Below are 25135 nucleotides of genomic sequence, written 5' to 3' on the forward strand. Positions count from 1 at the left end.
ATACTGGCCACTTCAGGATTCCAGACTCATGTCTCCAAACTTGGGACTAAATCAGAGTCCTGCTTTCTACTGGCTTCTTCTACAGAATGGCTAAAGCTTGGAGTAGGGCCCAAAAGGAAGTTCCTACTTCTCTGGGACTTTCTGGGTCCCACAGAGGAAGCTAGTCCACAAGAGGTCACTGTGCAAAGCATTTCTTGGTTAGTGTCCATAAACGGTGTTTTCTAGGGCCACCAGACATGAGAGAGTTCATGCAGAGTCAACAGAGAGCCATGCTCTTCCGTATGGTAGGGCTACATGACACACATGCTTCCCTCTCTGACACTTCAGAATTCATGGAGATCTCCAGTGGATGTGGACTGGGACCCCTCCAGACCCTGATACCTCCATCAATGCTAGAACAGCCAGCCACACTAGGAAGTCCCTCACAGCTCATGTGGAGACTACACACCTGTCCATGGTTGGGTTTTCCAATGCTTGTCCACCTTCAAATTCTCTTCTTAGATAATGCTAGGGATCAGTCTAGGGCCTCGTGCATGCTGAGCAAACAATCTAACACTGGGCTACAACTCTAACCCTCAACCTTTCTTTAAGACCAGTTTCTCAATGTCTGGACCTTTTAAAAGCTACTGTGTTCCAAAAACTCAGCGATCCGTACACTGATGGCCCCAACATTAACCTTCTAAACATTACTAAATCCCTGCCCCACTTACGATCTGTCAGCCTCTATCTCTCAGAAATATAACAAAGGAAGAATAAATAAGCCCAAATAGCTTTTCAGACTTCCCCATGGTGTTCTTGGAAATCTGTTAGCAATGCATCCCCCACTTTCTCTCTTATTGTTGGTAGCAGCTGGCAGGCATGGACTACACACACCAGCATCTGTGTTGTTCTGTTCTGCAGAAGAAAGCCTAGCTGTTTCTCTTTCTTGGAAGTTGTGGGTAACGTGTAATGATGCTTCCAGATGGGGCCTCTAAAGAGAGCCCCTGAAACATGCACCCAACTCCAGGCCCCTGCCGAGTGGAGATAAGCTCTCAGGGCTACCAGAAAGGACCGGCCTGAGGAAGCGGTGCAAGAGGAGACGGATAGAGTTAGAGAAAATGGTTCTTTCAGGGAGTCAGTTCATGATGAAAAGGAGACATGCCTATGAGCGCCTGTGAAAGCAATGTGAGGAGACGTCATGGAGCCCATCCCTAGGGAAGGGCTTGCTGCCCAGCTGTGGGCTGTGACCGGCAGACAGCCTCCAGAAGTCATCTCTCTGTCTCTCACTCAGGATCTGCTTCCCTCAAGACCAGGTTCTTCCCAGGGTGACCACATTTGGTTTCATCTCTTCCTTCCTGGGCCATCTCAGTGGGAAGATTCCCTGCAGGTTCTCCAGCATCAAGAGGCAGGGAACTTTAACTCAAGCTCTGGGCTCCAGACAGAAGCCACATCGCTGCCACTTTATAGATTTGTGTTAGCAAGTTCAGCACCACGGAGCTCTTTATTTCTTCCAAGTTATGCATCTCATAATTGGGATAAAGTAGATAATGGTTCTTTAGTAATTGCCTAGTGGTAAAAATAGCTATTCTTTACATGGGCCTGGTTAACATAGATATTTTCTAAAAGCCAAAATAGAATTCTTCATTAAGCAGCTTCATTAAGTACTAGACTCTAAAATATACCACACAATTAAAGTGAGCTTTTTAATAAAAAATAAATACAATCACTCGCAACTTAATTTCACTGGTTTCTTCAATTAGTGCCTAAAGTAAGCGCAGCTTCCTTTGGGCTGGCTGAGCATCACCTTGGCTCACACCCTGTCGTGTACAGAGGTACCTACCCTATGACAAATGCCTTGGAGGTTTGCCAGTCATGACATTTGCAAGCCTGGACCGGTGAAAGGATTCAGAGTACAACATCCCGTAATTTGCCACTTTGGCACAGGGACTATTTTGAGATGAGGGCAAGGAGGATCAAAAGATGCAGGAAGAGTTTCTGTTTTCCCCTCCGTCACAGTTCTCTTCCGCTGTCAGCTTGACACTCCTGGAAAGAGGAAACCTCGGGAGAGGAGCTACCTCCTTTGGATTGGCCCGTGACCCTGTCTGGGAGGCGCTTTCAACCAAGAGGCAGAAAAGTAGCACACAGTTTCCCTCTGTGAAGGTGTGCTCTTCACTGGCACACCCGGAAAAGTACTGGAGTTGCAGAGTTGACAGCAAGGCGTGTTTGCATAAACAGACCTCCGGAGCTCTTTCCCACCATGATTTCCCACATATTTCCTACCAACTTCCCTGCTATATAGATAGCATGCCTTGAAATCCCAACTCCTTTGTCTGTATTAATATATATATATACATATATATGTATATATATACATATAAGTATGTATGCATACATATATGTGCACCCTGGGATCTAAGAACTTCTTTGGGTTTCACTTATTTTCTGAAATCTCATGCACATAAAATGTTAATGAAACAAAGGCTCTGTGTAGCTCAACAGCAAAGCACTCGTCTCACGTGGGCAAGGCTCTCATTTTGACCCCCAGCACCACAGAGAAAAATAATAAAAGCCTGTGCGCTTTCCCCACTATGAACACACCTGCTTTCAGTTTAATTCACAGTCCCCCCAGATACAAATTCTAAGTAGAGGAAAAGGTTTTCCTCTTCAACACCAACTGCAGGTCTCTTGCTTTCCCAAATCAGAGCCATTTGCCTCCCACTGAGTCTATTCTCTCATGGGGCTCGGGAATTGCTCTGCCTATTCTGTGCTTCAGCCGAGATCACTTGGTTGAGATGAGCCTATACCCTTCTCCAAGTTATTCCATATTGCGTAAGAGGGTGACTTTCCAGACTGCCCCTTGCCCTGAGTGATTTCATTTTACAAGCAGTTTTTGGACCCATTTTGAGGATAGGGTAGACACATGAATAACACGATCTGCCACCACCCACGTGGCACAGATTGATACTTACTCCTGTGAATAGGAAGATTGACACTATATAAATTTATCAGGGAACTGGGAAGTTTGGGACACATGTGCATATTAAAACCATTTTAGGGGGCTGGAGAGATGGCTCAGTGGTTAAGAGCACCGCCTGCTCTTCCAAAGGTCCTGAGTTCAATTCCCAGCAACCACAGATGCTCACAACCATCTGTAATGAGATCTGGTGCCCTCTTTTGGCCTGCAGGCAGAGTACTGAGAATACTGTATACATAATAAATAAATAAATCTTTAAAAAAATAAAAATAAAACCATTTTAGGAAAACTAGGTCCAAGAACTTATTAAACTCTGGGTATGGTGGCACACACTTTTAATCCCAGCTCTTGGGAAGTAGAGGCAGGTGAATCTCTGAGTTCAAGGCCAGCCTGGTCTACAGAGTGAGTTCCAGGACAGCCAGGGCTACACAGAGAAACCCTGTCTAAACCACGCACACAAAGAACTTATTAAACACACGAGCAGACCAAGGAATGGTGTAACTCCTTCACCTCGACCTGATAAAGAGATGAACTCCCCGCACTACGATGGTGACGGCTCCTACCAACCTGGCTCTGACTCGTCCTGTGTGTCAAGAACTGACACACTCAGCTCAGCTCAGACCCCACAGTCGATGCATCCTACCTGCCTCCTCCTGGCCACCCATCTAGACCTGCCCCCTTGTCCCTCACCTGAATCACGCCCTTTCACCTGTGCAGCTGGACTCGGCTCTGTGGCTTTTCCCTCAGACCTGTGACCTAAGCAGCCAGACTCACAGACTCAGCAGCTTCTCCAGCTCAAGTGCAGTCTGTTGTCAACACGGACACTTTTGTCCCCATCAGGGTTCCCAGCTTTGGCATCTCAGGTCTATATGAAACTACTTCCCACTTTACCTTCCGCAGTTACCCTATAACTTACACACACACACACACACACACAGAGAGAGAGAGAGAGAGAGAGAGAGAGTAATAGGAGAATTAGTGTGACTATTTAACACCAACTGGTTGCTTCAACCAGAGTTATCAAAGAAAACTGGCACCAAAACCACCAAATCCTGTTGGTCAATAAATTCTAAATTGTCAAGAGACTTGCAATGTGTTGCCTATGCTTCTAACAGAAAAAGCTGACCACGCACTTTTTCAGTTCTCTGGCATGGGTGGAAAGCCCCATAACTCCCTGGAAAATACCCCTTGGGATGTGGAGAAAGTGCCAGCCTGGGTAGCAAAGGGTTGTTCTTCCCTGACCCTGCTCTGCGACCTGGCAATATCAAGTCTGGAGCTCTATTTCTTTGCAGGAAGAAGAGGGAGGGAAGAGGAGGAGGGGGAAGGGAGGGAGGCAGGCAGGGAGGGAGGGACAGAGGGAGGGAGGGGAACACAGGACAGGACTGGCAGGGAGGCAGTCAGAAGAGCTGGTCCTGGACCCACCTCCTCTGCTGACTCCTTGAGATGGTCCCTGCTACGTTCAGCTCCCCCCTCCATAAACTGAAGGGAAAGGAAGTTGCCTGGGGTCAGTGTTTTTAAAGGTGTGGTCCACACTGCCTGCAAAATCCAGCATTTGCATCAGATCCCTGGAGAATATATGAGAAACACAAATATGTGGACCTGTCTAGACTCCTAAACCAGACCGTGGGATACAGCCCAGATACATGTTTTTACAACATTTCCAGACGATTCGCACTCTGACTTGAGATCCACAAGCCAAATGTCTCACAGGTCACCTCCAGACCGAGAAGCCTGGAAGTCTAATCTTGTGCTAAGTCCTCTCTCTCTCTCTCTCTCTCTCTCTCTCTCTCTCTCTCTCTCTCTCTCTCTCTCTCTCTCTCTCTCTCTCTCTCTCCCACCCCTCCCTCCTTCCCTTCTCCCTTCCTCTCTCCCCCCTCTATCTTTAAGAAGGAGGAGAAGGAAAGCAGACCTTCCTTTAGACTCCCTCTCTGCTGTATAGATGGCTAACTTCAAAGAACTTGAAATTCACGGTTAGTCATTCCCATAGCAACCTCAACAAAGCCACTAAGGCACCTCTGTTCTTTAGCACATCTGTTCCTTTCTTTAAAGGGACCCTTCCTTTCTCAGTCTAGTCTGCCTGAAGGTAACTGTTAAACATGCTTCTTCACTGTGTAATGACAGTTCCAACCAGCAGCACAAAGGCTGTCGTTTATGGGGTTCCATCTAACTCATCCACATCTGCCCTCCTGCAGACCAGCGCCCAGGACGGCGGCAAACCTAAGTCCCAGATCCGCAAGAGAAAACCCATCCCCGCAGCACTTGATCCTCTGCCACTGGCTTCACGCGCTGTGCACTGATTCAGGGAAGAACGGCCAGCTTCCTCTGGTTAGCCATCCTGCCCGGCCAGCCTGTGCCATCCTGACAGAACTGACTCAGCTCTGGACCCCTGAAAAGCCTCGGATGCTCTGTATTCTCTGGGATGGACACAGGACCCACCAAAGCCATTGACCGTTGGCTGAAACATGGGATCTCTCTCGCTGGCTTAGAACCTGAAACGAAGAAGCCTAGAGCTGGCAGCCCATTGAAAAGATCAAGAAAGAATACCCTGAGTCGCCTCATGAGCCACCAAGGAGATTTGAGAGGTCGGGAGAGAGAAACCGAGACCAATTTAAAAAGTTATGTTGGAGCGGCATTTGTTTTAAAATTTTTTTAAAAATAGAATGAAGTTAAGATGCATTGCCATCTCTCCTTTGACCTATGAAGAAGCCAGCAGCAAGATGAAAGCCTGTCTCCTTTGGGCTCCTCCCCCACTTAACTCTACAGTGGCATTGATGTGGGAGGGTCTTCTGTTTGAGTTGATTTCATTGGTTAATAAGGAAACTGCCTGGCCCATTTGATTGGCCAGCCCTTAGGTGGGCAGAGTAGACAGAACAGAATGCTGGGAAGGGAAGTTAATAAATCGCCATGCCTCTGCTCTCTGAGCCAGACTGCAGTGCCTCTCCTCAGGGAGAGAGACTCAATGAAGCTCTGGCCCAAGATGGACATACGCTAGAATCTTTCTGGTAAGGCACCACTTCTTGGTGCTACACAGATTATTAGATATGGGTTAATCAAGATGTGAGTAAGAGGCTGGAACTAATGGGCCAGGCAGTGTTTAAATGAATGCAGTTTGTGTGTTGTTATTTCGGGTGTAAAGCTATCCGTGCAGGAGCCAGGCGACCGGGAGAGGGGCAGGACAAAAAGCAGGCCTGCCCGCAGCTCCATCACTACAGAATGGAGCCCGCAGCTCCATCACTACAGTGGCATGATAATGGTTAACTGTTGTTTACTCAAATCCCAGTGATATCCAAGCTATCATCCCCCTCTTCCAGCTGAAGGCAACTTGCCTTCCAAAAACAACAAGGCCTTCCAGGCAGGCCAGACCATTGTAAGAAGAGAACAGTTCTCTATGACGGAGAGGCTGCACCCTGGAGCAAATCATTCTGCAAGAACCAGATTGGTTCCCCTCAGGTGACAACAATGATTAACAGATAAATAACTCCTTGCCACAGTCAAGATTATTATTGCTGTGAGGAAATACCATGACCAAAAGCAACATGGGAAGGAAAGGATTTATTTGGATTACATATCCCATGTCATAGTCCACTGAGGGAAGCCAAGGCAGGAACTCAAACTGGGCAGGAACCTGGGAGCAGGAGCTGATGCAGAAGCCATGGAGAGGTGCTGTGTACTGGCTCACTCCTCCTGGCTTGCTCAACCAGCTTTCTTATAAAACCCAGGACCACCAGCCCAGGGTGGCCCCACCCACAGTGGGCTGGCTCCTCCCCCATTGATCACCAATTAAGAAAATGCCCTATATATTTGCTTACAGTCTGATGCTACAGAGTATCTCAGAGGAACATTTTCTCAATTGCAGCCCTCTCCCCTGAGGTGAGTCTAGCTCCTGTCAGGTTGACAGAAACTATCTGGCACATTCCTCGTCTGTCCACCTAGCAGCTCCCAGCAAAAACTGTAATGAGCCAAGACAGCCTCCTCACTAGGACTGCCTGATTATGCATGCTTCCTGTCCCAGTTCCTCCTCTACTTCAACCTAATGTTCATATCAAAGACAAAAGAATATTGGGTCCCTTTATCTGCTCCTTTTTCCATTGCCCACTGATTAAATCTGTTCTCTGCGTTTGCTGTCCTTTGTCTCTTTAATTGGTTTTTGGGGAGAGATTGCAAAGCCTAGCTGCTTGGAGTTCCTAAAGTTGGGTTTTTCTGGCAAAATTCCATATATAGGATGGCATCGTTTCTGAGCCTATATCCAGCCATGCCTGAAACAAGTCGTCCTCTGGACCCTTCAATGCAGGTCCATTAGCTGTCCTTTCTCTACTCTGGCCTGACTTTCCTATTACTGACACTGAAAATGCATTAATGGGTCCAAACCATAAACTGATAGCTTTTGGTGAAAATCTGACCAGTGTCTATAAAAATCCTTTCGTGTGAGTAACTTCTGCCTACAAGTTTTGCTTCCAAGCATATGCATTTCAGAAATGTTTTTCACGATTATGGAGAAATATATGTACAATCAAGAAGTCCACAGAAACACTGTCACAAACCAATGCATTCAGATTAGATCCGAGACCTGCTTCATGGGAAGGAATCCATGCTTGGTATTGTAAACCTCCTCAAAAACCCTTGACTAGGGAGGTTGTGGGTCCTAGGAGGAATCCAACTGTTGTTTTGCTAAATGGTCCTGTTGGCTGGCAAACTGTCTTCTGAATGGTTATGTTTACAGCTGTAGGCTGAGCTGCTCCCAGCCCGGGTCAGAGAAGCTGCTGTTTGCAGTGAGCAGGGGTTAGTGCAGACCCCACTGGCTGCAGTTCTGAGAATTAATGGCTATGAGTGCTCAGCCCTAAATGGGCTTCTGTATCATCCCCTCCCTCAAGGCTGAGGAAGCATCACAGAGGAGGGGGTGGAAAGAATGTAAGAGCAGAGGCTGGGGAGGGGTTCTGTGAAATGGCTGCTCTCTGCCCGTGACTTGGCCATTGCGCTCATGAGTTAGCAGCTAGGATTACTGGCAGAAGATCAAGCCAGTTAAAGTGCCGAGCCCACCATTCCTAGAAAAAAAAAAATGTTGTCTGCTAGAGGAGAGTCGTTTTCCTGTGATCGGCTGCCCATGCTCCAGTGCATAGTTCCACACACATGTGCATATGGACACACTAACTGGACTCAGTAGGCTCAAAAAAAACAAAAGCATGGTGTTGGGAGGGAGGGTCAGAGGTGGGAAATACGAGTGGACGTGATCAATACATGTATACATGTATGACGTTTTCAAAGAATAAATTTAGAATATCAACTATTTTTTAAAAAATTGTCACAGCAGAGAGGCACAAGTGATCTAGCATCACTCAAGAGAGGCCTGAGCTGATAAATCATGCTACATGTATGTCATGGGATATTGTGGAACGAGTATGTTAGGTCAATGAATGCAATGCACTAGCATGAGGAAAGGCGATTTCTACCAACAAGTAAAGATAACCATCTTCAGGCTACGTTTTTAATACCACATTTCAAGTAGAAGGGATGGATGCAGGCATTGAAAAAGTCTAGAAGGATCAAATGTCTCCTGGCAATCATTTCTGTAGAATGGGTTTATGGAACATTTACTAGGAAATCATTTTTATACCATTAAATTTTTACCTCGAACATAAACTCTTTTGCTAATTAACAAAACAAACCACAGAAAAGACGAAAGACTAAAAGGCACTGTAGTTGGCTCTTTGAATCAGCAACTGTATTCGTGATTAGTGCCTCGTGGATGATCAGCCGCATGTCAATCAATACTAGGAATGCAAGGTGAGTCCTGAGGAAAGACAGCTCAGGAAAGTCTCTCTGTGCCACATAGCCACTGTGCTTCAATGCCATGTTTCAGAGAGTTGGGCCTAATGAGTCACAAAACCACTTCATCTGTTAAAACTGAGGTCATGGATTTCAGCATAAAATGGGGTGACATTAGCTCACTCTAACGGTTTGAATGTGAACTGCTCCCCAAGGCTCATGCCTTGGAATACCATCTCCCCAGCCGGTAGCACTGTTTTGGGGAAGGGTTCTGGAAACTTTAAGAGGTAGACATAACTGGAGGAAGTAGGTCACTAGAGGTGGCCTTTGAAAATTATATCTGGTCCCTAGTCCTGTCCAAGCTCTGAGTCTCCCCTGCCACATGCTAAAGCCCTCCAGGATGTTTGAACACGTGCGTGGGCTTGAACCCCTGAAACCAGGAGCTAAAGCAAACAATTCCATCCTTTCAGCCTTTTTTTCAGGTGTGTTACCCTCACGCAAGTCTAACAACTACCCTGTCCCTCACCGGTGCTGCCAGAGAAGTGCCTGGCCGCATTTTATACACCATATTATCATAAATAGGTTCCCCAAAATCAGAACTGTATGGCTTATGGGACTCCTGGCACAGCCATAATTCCAACAGTGCCATAAATGATGCCTGCTCTCACTCTGGGAAATGGACAAGGGAGAGCTTGCTTAGCTATTCACAGGGCCTCCTATGCTAGGCTGGAGAAATTAACCTGAGATCTCCAACTCACATCCCAGATATCTCCAAATGCAGAGTCTGGGTAGAGAGTGTACTGTGGTTCTGTACCCATTCCTGAGATGCAAAGGTTGCATACCTTGCCCTACCCCACTCCCAGACAACCCACTTTGTATGAACCCACAGGGCACCCACGACTTTCTTGTCTGCCTACCCAGTCCCTCTTCAGTTGTGATTTCCCACCTCACTGTAACTTCAAGTATAGAACTGCCTCTCACACAGGCCTGCTGCACTGGAGGGGCTTAGTGGACACCGTTGAGATAATAACCTAATCCTTTATATGCATTAATTAGTTATAAGACACATAACCAAAAACAACTGGGTTGGGGGAAGGGTTTATTTTAGCTTACATGTCTGGATTACCATCCATCACGAATGGAAGTCAAGATGGGAACTCCAGCAAGAATCAACTGAGGCCTTGAATGAACACTACTTACTGGCTTGCTGCTCCTTATGTTTAAAAAACCCAGGAACACCTGTCCAGTGGTGGCCACACCCACAGTGGGCTGGACCCTCACATAACAATCGTTAATCAAGAAAATGCCCCCACAGACTTGTCCACGGCGTATTCACAACCAAGATTCCCTCTTCCCAGATAGGATAGGTTTGTGTCAAGATGGCAAAAGCAAGCAACCCGTACAGTTAGACAAAACAGATTATCTTTGGGTGGGAGGGGGGAATCTTTTAGTATGAGGTTAGTATTCTCATTTCCCGCCTCGACTACATTACAAGACTGGGAGCTGCAGATTAAGGAAGAAGTAAATGAGAGCGGGTGCGTGAAGCCCCCCACACGCAGGGCTGTATGGTGGTGGTGGCCGTCTGTACAACTGATTAGACAAGCTAAGACATCAGTTCATGTCCAAGGAACAGTCCCCATTGCACTCCGTCTTCGTAGGAGATTTTGAAAACAAGAACTGACTTGCAAATAGCTCTTCAACAAATGGGTTAAGTATACTGGTGTCTATTTTTTTTAAAATCTGTTTCACTTAGGGATTTATAATGTTAATGAAGCATAAAACTTGGCTCCAATCACACAAAGACCCTAGACCTAGAAGGAACCTAGGTCAATATTCTCTATCTATTTTTCATCAGATGCATAACCTACAGCCCAAAGAGGCTAGTGTAGCACGTGTTATTCTTCCAAGAGCCAGGGCAAGATCCTTTGTTTTCTAGGAGAGCTTCTTCCCCTACATCATACTGGGTCTGAAATTCTGATGGTGTTGGTCATTATTAGACAATGGCTGCTATCTAGCTTTTCATGCTAAAGTCGATATGCCTAATGCAAACATTAAATTAACACTGCGCTCGGTGTCATTAACAGCAAATTAAGCTGCTTCAAGCTAACAGAAATCGCTTTTCCCTGCAAACAGCTTTTGCTTTCCTTCCCCTCACCTTCTCTTCCCCTCAAAACTCACACTCGGCTTGGGTACCCCAATGCAAATGGCAGTTTAGACAAACTCTGCAGCTAGTCCCCAGCCCAATCAAACTCCTATTCGCAGCCCCAGTCATAAAGCAACTGAAAATGCTGCGCATTCAGGTCACAAAAGATATGATTTCTGCCTGAGATTGTCCGATAACAGAAATGAATAATGATCCTTCGCCTGAAAATACATATTGATTGTTGGCTCTGAATTTCACCATGGATAATGCTGGCGTCACCATCCTTCAAGCGTGCGGGAACTCAACTTGCAGGAGCCTAATCCTTGCAGGATGATTTGTGGCGAGAGACAAGACAAGGCAGGAGAAATGTCTACATCCAGGTCAAGCTGGATGTTCTCCAGCCAATTTTCCATCCTGGATCATTTGATCTTTACGTCTGAGGCCCCGGTTTATGGTACACAAAGGGCAGATTGATCACCTGCATTTGACTAAGATGAACACAGCCCACATTCTTTAATCTTCCGCAGAACTGAATTCTTCATAAAACCACCCCATATTCCGAGGCCCCGCCACCATTGAGCAGCTCGAAACCCTAATGATCTGACCGCCCTAGGGCTGTGCACACTTTCTGCTTGCTGGAAATGCCACCACATGGCAGCCAGCTATGCACGAGGTGTGCTCATCCATCTCTTCGCAAGTCAGACGAAACTTCACCCCACTTCCTCAGCTGTGGCAACATTGGTCCTGTTATCACTTTCCAGTACTGGGAACAGCTAACCTGCCGACGAGAACACTTTACAGTCCTCCAGAAGGCAGGTGGCCAGTCCTGTTCGAGTAACAGAAGATGTAACCAGACTTTGGGATGCAACTCACAGCTCCTTGCTACTTTACACCCCTAGCTCCTAGAAACACAGTTGGGGGCAGGCTCAAAAAAAAAAAAAAAAAAAAAAGCTCACGACAAAGCTTCTCTCATATGGGGAGAATTCAGAGCTTCGAAAAGTTTCCCCTGTTCAAAACGCTTTCCAGCAGCCCATTATAACCCAACTATCTTAATTAAAATGTGTTTCCTTAGGGTTCAATTAACTCAGGTCTCAGATGGCCCTTATAACAATCTATGTAGGAAAAACCCATCTAGAAGATGCTATAGAACCCCCGAGAAGGTGAGACATTCTGTCCGCTTGAGTACAGCTGCCCTCTGCGCTGGGCACTGAACACAAGCTTCAGTGAAATGTTCAGATGGTGATGAACAGGCACAGGACCGCGGGAGGGGAGGAAGTCAAAAAAACCCCAGGGTTCCCATTTCCAGAGTAAGCCCCGAGTGCTCCAGAAAAACAAGGAAGGTGTTCAGACACCTGCCACAGGACAGTCCTGGAAGCTGAGTCCCATAGCTTTTCAGTCCTTCCACTGAAGCCTCTGGTGGTCATTAGGAGCTTGGTTGGGAAAACAGAACCCGCCGGCAGACAACATGAAACAAGGAAGACTTGGAAAGTAGCAATGTAGCCTTCGCCTTCGTCTAACCCGTCTTCCTCCTCCCCGTGAAGGAGAGCAATCCACTTCTCAGTACCCAAAGACATTTAGACCATGACTGTCCTCTCCGAAGGACTCTGCCAATGAGTCCCCTCCAAACAGATCCTATCATTGCCCAGAGCTGTCACTTGCTCCAGCCTCTTTCCTGGTTTGTTTTATGTCACTAAGATACAAGACATTCTTGCCTCCCATCTATTCCATGTGTCTCCATTTTACTCCCTCCAAGTTCTGCCTCTAATAGAAATATTTTGCCTACTGTTTCAGGACAGGCAGACCTTGCTTAAACTCTATGACATTTCCTTCCTCATAGATCCCACTGGCTTCCACAAAACCTGCCTAGGGAATGTCCCTAGGGATACATCTGCTATGCATCCAGGATGATGCAATTGGCACATACTGTGGACCTTTAAGAGGTGGAGCCTTGTGGGAGGGTTAAGGTCACTGGAGGTTAGCCTTCTCCATCTCTTAATGCACCTATCACATTACCATTGTTCCTTCTTCATCTGATGGTAAATGCCGTATTTTTTTCCTTTCTAAGAAAACATGGCCTCTTCCTCTCTATCTCGTTCGTTTTGTTTCGTGCTGTATCTTGAAATATTAACTGTCTCCAGTTGTCCAGACACCATCCTTCTCAGTATTCCTTTCCTTCTACCTTCTTACTCTTAACTTCTTTCATTTGACTTCCCAGTTAGAAGAACATCTCAGTCCCTACCTCATACTGAAAATGTGGAAAGAGTTCATTTATCTCTAAAGTGATAAGTACATAATGGAAGCTCAGAATGTAGCCAATGTCCTCCCATCCACTGTCATGTACTTGTTCTCAGCCACCCAGCTATACCTGAAGTGGGACAGCACAGAAAAACCTTTAGAGTCAGGCAGGTCTAGGTCTGTTAGTTGGCTTCACATTGCGATCACAAAACACCCGCTACTGGCTACTTACAAAGGGAAAAACATACTTACTCTGGACCACGATGCTAGAGGCTCCAGTCTGACTGAGGGTTTCTATTGTTGTGATAAAACTCCATGACCAAAAAGCAAGTTGGTAAGAAAAGGGTTTATTTGGCTTGCACTTCCTCATTGTAGTCTGTCACTGAATGAAGCAAGGACAGGAACCAAACAGGGCAAAAACCTGGAGGCAGGAGCTGACGCAGAGGCCATGAAGGGGTGCTGCTTATTGACATGCTCCTTGTGGCTTGCTCAGCCTGCCTTCTTACAGAACCCAGGACCACCAGCCCAGGTACGATATCATTCACAACAGGCTGGGCCCTCCTCCCTAGATCACTAATTAAGAAAATACCCTACAGGCTTGCTTACAGCCTGATTTTATGGAGGCATTTTCTCAGTTGAGGCTCCCTCCTCTCTTTTGATTCTAGCTTGTATCAGGTTAACATAAAACTAGCCTGGACACAGTCTAAGATCTACCAGCATCATTGGTCTGAGCCACTGATGAAGGCAGCACATCACAGAGCATTCCAGAGCAAGAGCTCACATCACTAACTAGGAAACAAAGCAAGGATGAATGGCTCCCATGATCCCTTTAAAGTGCACATGCCCAGTAATCTGAGTACTCCCACTTGTCCCAACCTCTTAAAGGTCCACAGCATTCAGAACCTCCCAACACTCTACTTTGGAACCAAGCCTTTAATACATAGACTTTTGGGGACATCACCGAAATGAAACTATAGCAATGTCCTGCTCAGCCTCCCATAGTCAAGTTTGTATAAGATTTTGGATGGCCAGCAACTCAGTATATCAGTACATAGAGAGAACACCTAAGTGGTCTTTCTGTCCCCCATATTGAGAGACAGTAACTATGATCTAAATAATCTTTGAATCAGTCTCCAGTACCAGCAGACATGACTTGGAAACAGGACTTACGTTTGTGGCGCTAACATGCAGTAGAGATAACTAAAGATAATACTGTCAGACAGCTTGGAGATTGGGGAAGCTTCCAAACATTTCCAGAAATGCCATGGAGTCTCTGTAAATCAAAAACAACTGTCCTGAAATGAACTAGATAGGAAAGGATAAGGGAAAAGGCACAGTGATCCCCACAGGATCAGTGGGTATAGGACACTAAGCACTGCTAGAACAGGAACCCGAACACTTGGGCTCTCTAGTTTTTTTTTTAAAGAGGGACACTCCAATTTTGAAATTTTCAATTTTGAAATCATTGTCTAGTGATTCTAGACAAAGGGGTGGTGGCACATACTTGTAACCTCAGCACTTGAGGGATTGAGGCAGGATCAGGTGTTCAAGATCAACCTCAGCAATATAGCCAGTCTGAGTCTAGCCTGGGAGAGGATCTCCCATGAGATCTCATGAGGACCCCATATAGATCCTGTGTCACAAATGGGAAGATGGGATGATTTCATGGTGTTTCTATTGCATTTCTCAAACTGCTTTTCATGGCAATTTTCCTTTTAATAAGAATTGCAGGACCAACAAAATGACACAGAAGCCAACAGACCTGACGAGTTTACTCCCTGGGACCCACAAATAAAGAACCAACTCCCACAGGTGTCCTCTGACCTCTACACATGTGCTATGGCATATGGCACCAAAAATTAAAAAAATAAGTTATAAATGTAAAACAAAAAAATTTAAACTTATTTGGATTGATTCAGGGAGAAGAAGTAATAAAAAAGTGGACTAATTTTCTGAAAGAAATCAAGGAAATGTGTGTGTGTGTGTGTGTGTGTGTGTGTGTGTGCTGCTTTTGACCTCATTAATTGATAAATTGATGGACTGTTACTGCAAAGGTTTACTTTTAAAATTTAAAATATTATATCTCTCTCCCTCTTCTCTCCCTCTCTCTCTCTCTCTCTCTCTCTCTCTCTCTCTCTCTCTCTCTCTCTCTCTCTCTCTCTCTCTCTTTCACCCTACCCCACCCCATTCCTGGCCACCAAGAGGCACGCCAATTTGCTCCACCATATGCCATAATATTCTGATTCACTATATGCCCAGAAACAACAAAGCAAACCTCTGCAACCATAGGACAGATCATTCGCTCCGTCCCAGCTGTGGGAAGCTACTCACCCAGTGCCCTGGCTTCCTCAAGCCAGCAGCCATCATCACAGTGAGCCACTGAATTTCCTCGCCACCTGCAGCCACTGCGTCTAAGACTTTGTTGTCCTCTGACCCTCGTCTTCAACGGATGCAGCACTCTCTCCCGTGATGGCATGAACTCAGCTGTTCTTAAATAACATTTGTTATAGTCTGTTTTTCTTCCTTTCCTTCGTATTCCAACTTCTTCCCATGGGATTTGCCCTGTTTTGACCAAAAATGGGTCCAGCTCTTCTTGTCTGTGTGGCTCTGAATTCTCAGTTAACACAACCACAGAACCCTAAACCCTGTTGTCCTTATGGGACAGGTGTGGGGAAAGCTCTGGTGACTTACACATTGGCGCTTTCTGCAGCGATTGAGTCTGTCATATCTGTATACAAACAAATGCTTAATGGATATGTAATTTTATAATGCAGAGCATATAAGACAAAGAATATTTTTAAAGTATACTTTAAAGCAAAGGAGACTTATAATTTTTCATAAAGTAAAAATCCTGGGGACTAATCAGTACTGGTAATTCTGTTCCCCCACACACACCCAGGGGAAAAAAAAACTTATTTTTAAAAATTGCTGTCCCCTGTTGCAGAGTATTTCACTATGCAAAAATGTGCTGCATTTGTTTATGTTGCAGAATATTTGCTTAACTATGAAAAGATGTGTTACATTTGTTTAATTACATAAAGATGTGTTACTGTTTTACCTTGACTGCCTTAGGCACCTGATTGGTCTAATAAAAAGTTGAATGGCCAGTATTGAAGGAGGAAGTATAGGAGAGACTTCCCAGCAGGAAGAGTAAGGAGAAGGAGGAATTTAAACTGGGGAGAGAAGAAAGAAAGAGGGATTCCAGGGAGATGCCAAGGACCAGACAGACAGACAGACACAGAGGAAGCAGAAAAGCAGGACACAAAGGGTAAAAGAAAGGTAAAAAAAAAAAAAAACCTAGATTAATAGAAACTGGTTGAATTTGAATTAAGTTAAACGAGCTACTAGGACAAGCTTAGACTAAGACCGGGCATTCACAATTAATAAGTCTCTGAGTCCTTATTTGGAAGCTAGTTGGCACCCCAAAGACAGTTCCAACTCCAATCCCCATTATTTAATAAAATAGAATATTTAAAGTAAAGAATAATTAAGGGATTTGTTCATTTCCTCATTAAGGACCTCAGTTGACTCCATAAAGTTGGTTTTGAAGGTTGTTTTCTCGTGTCTCAGCTGTGTTGGGATCTTCAGGCCTTGCTGTAGTGGGATAGCTGGGCTCCGGTGGTGACATATTAGCTTGGCTGTTATTGACTGGGTTCTTATGCTGACATCTGGGCCTCTGGGTTTGGGGTAATTACAGGTCTAGGTGCTGGTTTCTGAATGTGTCTTTGTTGGATGGGTGCTCCTGTTCCTTGGCTTCTGTTTCCTCTCTGGTCTTCTGGCTAGGGTGGCCTGTGGTTGAGTAGATGGTCTCTACCCCTACTGAGGTTGGGGTTCTGGAGGCCGACATGGTCTCTGGTCCAGCTGGTGGTCCTCCGAGGGCAGGCTGGGCAGTCACTGAGTGTGGACAGTGCTGGGGTGGGGTGGGCTGCCTGAGGGTCTGGGTGCTGACATGGCCTCTGGTATAGCAGGGGCTTCGGCCAGAACTGTTAAAAGAAAGAATATTTGAACAAGAGACAGGATTGGGGATGTAGCTCAATGCTGAAAAAAATAAATAAATAAACATATATCATAATGAAACTAAATGTTTTAGGGAGAAAAAACACAAACGCTCACAAAGCTCACACTCAGTTGTCCTGTTTTCTCTCAAAAACATGAGCTTCCTCATTACCAGCAGGGCACTGTGGACCGCCTCAGGAATCAAAGCGCACAATGAGAGGGGACTGAGGAACACAGAAAGACCTGAAGGTTAAGAACCATCAGACAATGCGGGGCTTTGGTCCTCACCTTGTCACCGGTGAAGAGATCTGGGGCTGTGGGTTTCATGGCTCCCGCTTTGACACAGGAGCCCCATTTTTATTGAGTGTGCTTTGGTACTCCACCTAGTCAATCTGAGGCATGTGAGAGTCCTTGGCAGGTTGACAGTCTGCACAATTAAAAAAAAAAGTACTGGCTTAGCATCTTTTTAGTGAGAGTGGAGAGCTACCAAGTAACCTCTATTGTGTATTTATTCCCTTTTTTGTTTAAAATTTATGCATTCTTTATTCCTGAAATTTTCTACTTTTAAATTTATCTTAGTGTATATTATTTGCACGTGGTACTCTATTACATAAGGTTACTTTCCTTTGAGTGTATATTTAGGCTGAACGCATCTTCCCCATCCCCTCCTCTGTTTGTTCTGGTCCCTCCCGTTAGCTTCCCTTGTTCCCCTAGGCAGTTTCACATACACTTACATGATTTCATGTGCCAGTAGAGATGCAGGAATCAGAAATGAGAGAAAAATCTGCCTTTCCAAGACCGACTGAATTAATATGCCCGTTGTTTTCTTACAAATAGCGTGATTTCGTTCTTTGTGACTGGGAAAACCTCCATTGTGATATACCTCTTTCTTTATGATCAGAGCAAGAGACAATGACATGTGGCCATCACGTGCACGCTAGTCTAACTTCCTCTAATTGTGTTTCATTTCGCCGGCTTTTCCGTTATTCCTGACTGCAAAGTTCCATCCCTCACTGTGTCTGAGTCAATGCAATAGAAGCGGCTTACATGGCTTTTCAGTTCGCTCTCATTGTGTTTTTCTTTCTCTAACAAAAGCCTTGCTTTGCTGAAATGTGGAACATCCCAAACCAAATACATCAGAGGAGATGCTAAAGGATTTTACATTTATAGGGTGAAGAAAATCATTTTTTTCCCTCAATAATCAAAACTTAGTGCCATATCTCTGACTTTTGGAATTCCAACTGACGGCACATTGCCAACTTCTGGCCCCTAGCCACTGGCTCGGCAGGATTGGCTGGGGGCGATGGGGCTGTGTGCATGCTGGAGCCGTCACACATTCAGACAAAACCGGCTGTCACTGTCAGAGGGCATTCTGGTTTTGTTTCCGTTTCCACATGAGGGGACCCTGACTTCATCAGGACTAGGAGCAACACGCATCTGGATGCCTGCGAAAATAGCGACAGATGGAAACCTGAGCTGAAAGGCTCCACATCTGTGCTCGCTCGGGCATCTCTTAGGGCGCCTGCTTAGGCAGCAGCTCGGTGAACCTGCCTCGGAACCAGGTCTACAGCGTCCACACAACCAGGGGCTGCCTTCTGGGTAAAGTGTAAAGGTCACAGAGCATAGGCATGGGCATGGGAGTTCACCAGGCGGTTACAGTGTACAGCTGTAGAACAAGAGTGGCTTTAAAGTCTCACGCGGTGATTGGCACCCAGCTCGTTTCACTGATGAGAGCATCATGTTGCTGAAGGTCAGCTTTGCTTGTTATCAGATTTGGGGGTTTAGAGAGGAAGAGGGAGCAGGGGGTGGGGCAAAGGGCAGGAAGGCACCAGTTGATGCAAGCAGTACATCCTCGGTTTTCTCCAGGGCAGGAGAAAGCAGACGAGACCTACCTGCTCACCTTTGATATGTTTTCCTTGTTTCTGGCCAAAGTGCTTCCACTAGGATATGCAAGCCATAGAGCAGTCTCTCCTAGTAGTGCGAATGTGTGCGTGCGTGTGTGTGTGTGTGTGTGTGTGTGTGTGTGTGTGTGTGTGGTGTGCAGAGAACTGACTGAACACGCACAAAGATGGGAGATGGGGCTGGTTGGACTTGGCACTCCCTGGCGCTGCCTTCGGAAGCCTGTCCAATAATCCACTACTGAATACAGGGGCTGTGGAGAAAATGAGTATTTCCCAAACATCATGCTGTTTAAACAGTCTTGCTGTGGTGTTCGGAGAATGTCTGGCTGTTTTCACATCCCAGGCGCTCTAGAGCTGCCTGGCTGAGCTAAACACACCGCACAGGCACTGAGAGAAGCTGGTGTCTGGCCAGAGTGCTACCAATTAGAGCAGTGGTGGGTTTCCTGGTTCCAGCAGTTGGCAGAGGAGCACACACCCCAGGGCAATCCTAGCTTTCCATGCTCAGAAAAGGAATGTGTTTGCCTCCATGCCAGGGCATAAAGATTTTCTCCAGAGACACTGGAAATGCAGACTGCCACCCAGGAACTTCCTCAGGTCATCCCTATTCCTAAGCCCTTTGGCATGGATGCTGTCCGCTTGATATAAGCTGGAGTCATCTCAGAGGAGGGAATCCCAATTGAGAAAATGCCTCCAGAAAGACAGGCTGTAGACAGGCAAGTCTATAGAGCATTTTTGTAATTAGTGATTGATGGGGGAGGGCCCAGCCCATTGTGGGTGGTGCCACCTCTGGGCTGGTGGTTCTGCAGTCTATAAGAAAACAAGCTGGGTGAGTCATGAAGAGCAAGTCAATAAGCAGCACTTGTCCATAGCTTCTGCATCAGTTCCTGCCTCCAGTTTCCTGTCCAGTGCAAGCTCATGGCTTGGCTTCCCTCAATAGACTGTGATTCAGAATATGTAAGCCAAACAAACCTTTTCCTCCCCAAGTTGCCTTCAGTCATGGTATTTCATTACCGCAATAGTAGCAGTTCCTAAGACAGCAAGAAAAGCTAAAGACCCACTCAGGGCCACTCAAGAGAAGGCATGGGAGTGAGCACATGACTGTGTGTGTGAGAGAGAGAGAGAGAGAGAGAGAGAGAGAGAGAGAGAGAGAGAGAGAGAGAGAGAGAGAGAGAGAGAGGGAGGGAGAGAGAGAGAGAGAGAGAGAGAGAGAGAGAGAGAGAGAGAGAGAGAGAGAGAGAGAGAGAGAGAACCCATGGCACTTCAGGAAATAAATACGTAGATGAATTCCTGAGTCTTTGTTTCCATGTAAGTGACAAGCTAATAATTCCTACCTACCAAGAACATTGGAAGGATCAGACAAAACTCATTCAAAATGCCTTTTACACAATAGACCTCCCCACAACCTCTGATAGGACACTGGTTGACACTGTTTTAAACAAGAACACAGACATGCTGGCACAGACCTGTGATCCTAGATACTTGTGAGGCTGAGGCACGAAACTCAAGTGGGAAGCCAGCCTGAGAGATTCATCAACATTTTGTCTTAAAGCATACATGAACCATACATACATACATATGTACAAAAAATAAGTAAAGAGGAAGACCGTGCTACCTACACAAAAATTATTTGTGCAGGTGCTGTGTCTTCATGTCAGCAACCCCAACCTCAACAAAGGAAAAGAGTTTGGCAGGAAGATATGCTGTTCTTCTTTCTAATTAACATTTCCAGACTCTGACTTTTCACTGGGACAATGGTTTCTTAATAAGTAAGATTTGTGTCATCAACTATATGCCAGGAAGTACCTGTTTGGCCACGAAAGAAGTGACACAGAAACCAGTCATTGTTTGCCATGTTTACAGAAAGCCAATGGTGGCAACTCATTATGAGAATATCTCAAGAATGAACCAGACATAGAGTACATTTTCGGGAATATTTGTGAGGAAAAGATCTTCAACATGAACAAAATATTTTATGAAAAATCACTTTCTAATTTTTTATTAAGAATATAATGGTAATCCAATTTCCAAATCTCATTAAACAAAGCTTCTTGGCTTCATGACTGTAGCTGACCTTATTCCCACCTAATCCAGAGCTGAGCTGAAAATGCGGTAGTGTGAAGTATAAAGTCTGTCTTGATTTAAGCCAAGTTTGTGTGTAAGATGAATGTGTGGCAATTACAAGATGAACCACCATGGACAAGAAGAGATAAGTTTTAATTAGGATAATTATTTGACAATTTCATGTACACTTGGGAAAATGTTGATGAGCTTAGGCCTCTACTCTGAAATGTAAGATGTAGTAGAAAATTCAAACCTGGGAATCAAGAGATTAAGTTCATTTGAACCACTGCAAGACAGACAAAAAAATCATACATGTGTAAAATATATACACAAACAGAAGTGTCTTTAGGCCCCTTGCTGATGAGCTGACCTGCTGCTGGCTTTCCTCAGCTGTAATCATTACCTCCTATTTGTTCATTATCCATGATAATAAGGGTCAGCAGAGTCGAAAGCAGCCACCTGCTTGTTTTGTAAATAGTTTCACCAGAAAAAAAAAGCCACATTCATTTGTTTGTGTATCATTGAGGATGGCTTTCATATGGCACCAGCTGGACTGTGCAGTTAAGAAAGAGTGATGCTCACAAATTTGAGCTTGGTTAAGGACATGAAAATCAAGTCCCTAGAGGAGATCTACCTGTTCTCCCTGCCCATTAAGGAGTCCGAGATCATTGACTTTTTCCTGGGAGCTTCCCTAAAGGATGAGGTTCTGAAGATCATGCCCGTGCAGAAGCAGACTAGGGCAGGCCAGCGGACCAGGTACAAGGCTTTCATCGCTATTGGGGAGTACAATGGTCACGTAGGTCTCGGTGTCAAGTGCTCCAGGGAGGTAGCCACCGCCATCTGAGGGGCCATCATCTTGGCCAAGCTTTCCATTGTCCCTGTGCAGAGAGGCTACTGGGGGAACAAGATTGGCAAGCCCCACACTGTTCTGTGCAAAGTGACAGGCCGCTGTGGTTCTGTGCTGGTGCGTCTCATCCCTGCCTCCAGAGGCACTGGCTTAGTCTCCGCTCCTGTGCCCAAGAAGCTACTGATGGTGGCTGGCATTGATGACTGTTACACATCAGCTAGGGGCTGCACTGCCACCCTGGGCAACTTTGCCAAAGCCACCTTTGATGCCATCTCTAAGACCTACAGCTACCTGACCCCCGACCTCTGGAAGGAGACTGTGTTCACCAAGTCTCCTTATCAGGAATACACTGACCATCTTGTGAAAACCCACACCAGAGTATCTGTTCAGAGGACCCAGGCTCCAGCTGTGGCCACCACATAAGGGCTTTTATACAAGGAAAATAAAAGTGAATTAAGTCTGTTTAAAAAAAAATTACTTCTTTTTATAGCTCTCTATACTCTTTTTCTTCTTTCTCCCAAGTCTACATTCGTTTATCTAACACTGTGACCCATTTAAAGGCCTTTTTATCTGAATCTGTTTTTATTGTGTATCTGTAATTATTTTCTGACAAGAAGCGTCTTTGTACAGTTCCTTTATTAACCAATGGTATTCACAGCATACAGAGGAGAAATCCCACATCAAAAGGAGAGAATCAGGCCCACAAAGTTGTCCTTGAACCTCCACACATGTGCTGTGGCATACACGTGTATATATGCACATACACACACTAACAAAGAAAATAAAAATAATAAAATCAAGTAAAAAATAAAACGTGTGTTGTGAGGATCTATGCTTTACACAGAGTGGTAAACCAGTCAGAATCCATTCCCTGTTTGCTATGTACCATTTGGGAAAGATTACTAAGTAAAAGTACCTGGTGCTACTAAAGATCTATTTGTATATAGGCAAGAGCTACACTGAAAGCAAAGATTTCGTCTCGGTTTTTATTGGTGATCATTAGGTGGCTAGTTATTTTCACTTATCAGAGAAACTTGTAAAAGAAATAGAATTCATATTCTTTCATAGTTTTCCCACAGATTAACTGCAAAAGGAAATGGAAGTGGTGTGTTCAGCTCAGCTCAGCACTTTCTACCAGAGATGAAATAGTGTCAATTACATGTGCTGCAGTTGTTTCAAAGCAAACTGAAACATAAAATATACCCAGTTTAATTAAAGCATAAAATGAAATGAGGTATCAATAGCATAGGAGTGAGAGCGGCAGTTCTAACACAGAGATCCTATTTTTTTTTTTGCATCTCGATTTACTGCATTCAAAACTGTGAGTTTTAAATGGTCATTAATGGGAATTCAGTTAAAATAGAGCAGCCAAGCAAGGGGACAAACAATTTAAAGAAGTGACATTTTTCTTTTTCGCATTTAGCCATCTTCTAGAGAAGGGGCTATTAAAATGTTTAAATCAGTTTTTAATCAAAGTTTAGTGGTATAATATTTAATTGAAAACAACAACAGATGTTCTTTATCAAAATGTTGTTCATAGTGGTTAACTCAAACTCTGCGGAGTTATTTAATGGGATAATGGTTGGTCTGTGAACGCACCAGCGATTCCTATGCACTTGGGACACTAACACGCATGCGTTTAGCAGACGGCTGGCATGCTGTGGCTGCTTTATTGCTTCTCTGACATCTCCTAGTGTGGTTCAAGCAAAGGCAGATGTTTTGAACTTTGAACAATTTTGACCTCAACTTGACCTTGGTGTGAAAACTCAACTAAAAGTTGGCCAGTGGCCAGATGTGGTGCCTCCTCTTCAACCCAGTTAAGGCACAGAGGCAGAAGCTTTCTGTAAATCCGAAGCCAGTCTGGAGCCTATATAGTGGATTCTTGAGCAGCCAGAGCGATGTAATAAGACCCTGCACTAGATACTCCCTATTGTTGTGATAAAACGCCATAACCAGAGAACTTAGAGAAGAGAGAGCTCATTTGGGCTGATGGTTCCAGAGGGTTGGAGTCCATAATGTCAGGGCAGAGGCAGCAGGGGACAGACATGGGGGCCAGAGCAGCAGCTGAGAGCTTGAATCTTGACCCACAAGCACAGAACAGAGAGCAAACCTAAAATGGCATGAGTCTTTAAATTCCCAAAACCCATACTTCCTCCAGCAAGGCCACACCTCCTATGTCTCCTAAAACAGCACCAGCTGCTGGCCAAGTATTCAGATGCCTGAGACCACTATAGACCTGTTTTTAAGAGAGGGAGGGGCTGGCCAGTATGTATTGGAGATGATAGATAGAGAGAGAGAGAGAGAGAGAGAGAGAGAGAGAGAGATAGATGATAGATTGATTGATTGATAGATGAAATCATCCATTCACTCATTTCAGATACAACAAGGTTGAGTCAGGCTTTTTAACTTATTCTTGATTTTATTGTTGCTTTTGCTGTTTAAGAACCACTAATGCCTGGGTTTCGCTCTCACAGTTTCTAGTTTCCATTGCTTGTTTTCTAGAACTGAGCCAGTTTAGCTGAGGCAAGAAGCTGTCTTCTGTACTTCCCAGCTTGAAGGTTGAACTCAATGCACTTAGGGCTGAGGTGGTGAAGGCATCAGGGAGGTGGGTACAAGACGAGAGTTAGACAAGCTCTTCCAGCTCGAAGCTGGCTGCACGGGCAAGGAGGCTCTTGGGGCTGGTGCTAATTCCTTCGCTCTTTGGAAAAAGTTCCTTTCCTTCCCACGGTGCTGAATAAACATCTAAATCAACTCTTAAAAATCACTTAAAATAAACCCTAAAGAAGAAAACAGCCCAATTCCAAATAAGGCCAGTTGGTGTTTATTTTACTCCTACCTTAAAGGCCCCCAAGGAAAGAAGGGGGTGTCTGACAAAGACCTCTCATGGAGGTCATGCTGATGGATGATGGGAAAGGCTAGAAGATGAGATTATAAGGAAAGGAAGAAAGGCAGACAGGAAGGATGGCAGTCAGTCTGTCTGTCTGTCGAGTCCTTCAGGAAGAAGCACACAACCTATAGGTAGGTACACATGCATCTGAAGAGCATGCCAGGAGACAAGGGCCAGCCATCCCAAGAGCAGCCAAACCCAGGCGCTCAGCAAGAGGAGCTGGGCTTCCAGATTGAACACTGAAGAAGTCTACAATGTGGGCATGGCTGCCGTTGGCCAGGATTCCGGGCCTGGCTGAGGTTCAGAAGCAAGATGATTCCCAGAACTGAACCGAGCAACAGAGGCCAGA

The 25135-nt window shown here is 45.3% G+C and overlaps 1 pseudogene; it reads left to right on the forward strand.

Annotated features, from left to right (window-relative positions):
* Window positions 1-21629: 21629 nt before the first annotated feature.
* On the forward strand, window positions 21630-22322 carry LOC119827619 (annotated as a pseudogene).
* Window positions 22323-25135: the final 2813 nt, after the last annotated feature.

This window comes from Arvicola amphibius, chromosome 1 (genome assembly GCF_903992535.2).
Source record: "Arvicola amphibius chromosome 1, mArvAmp1.2, whole genome shotgun sequence".
Taxonomy (NCBI): domain Eukaryota; kingdom Metazoa; phylum Chordata; class Mammalia; order Rodentia; family Cricetidae; genus Arvicola; species Arvicola amphibius.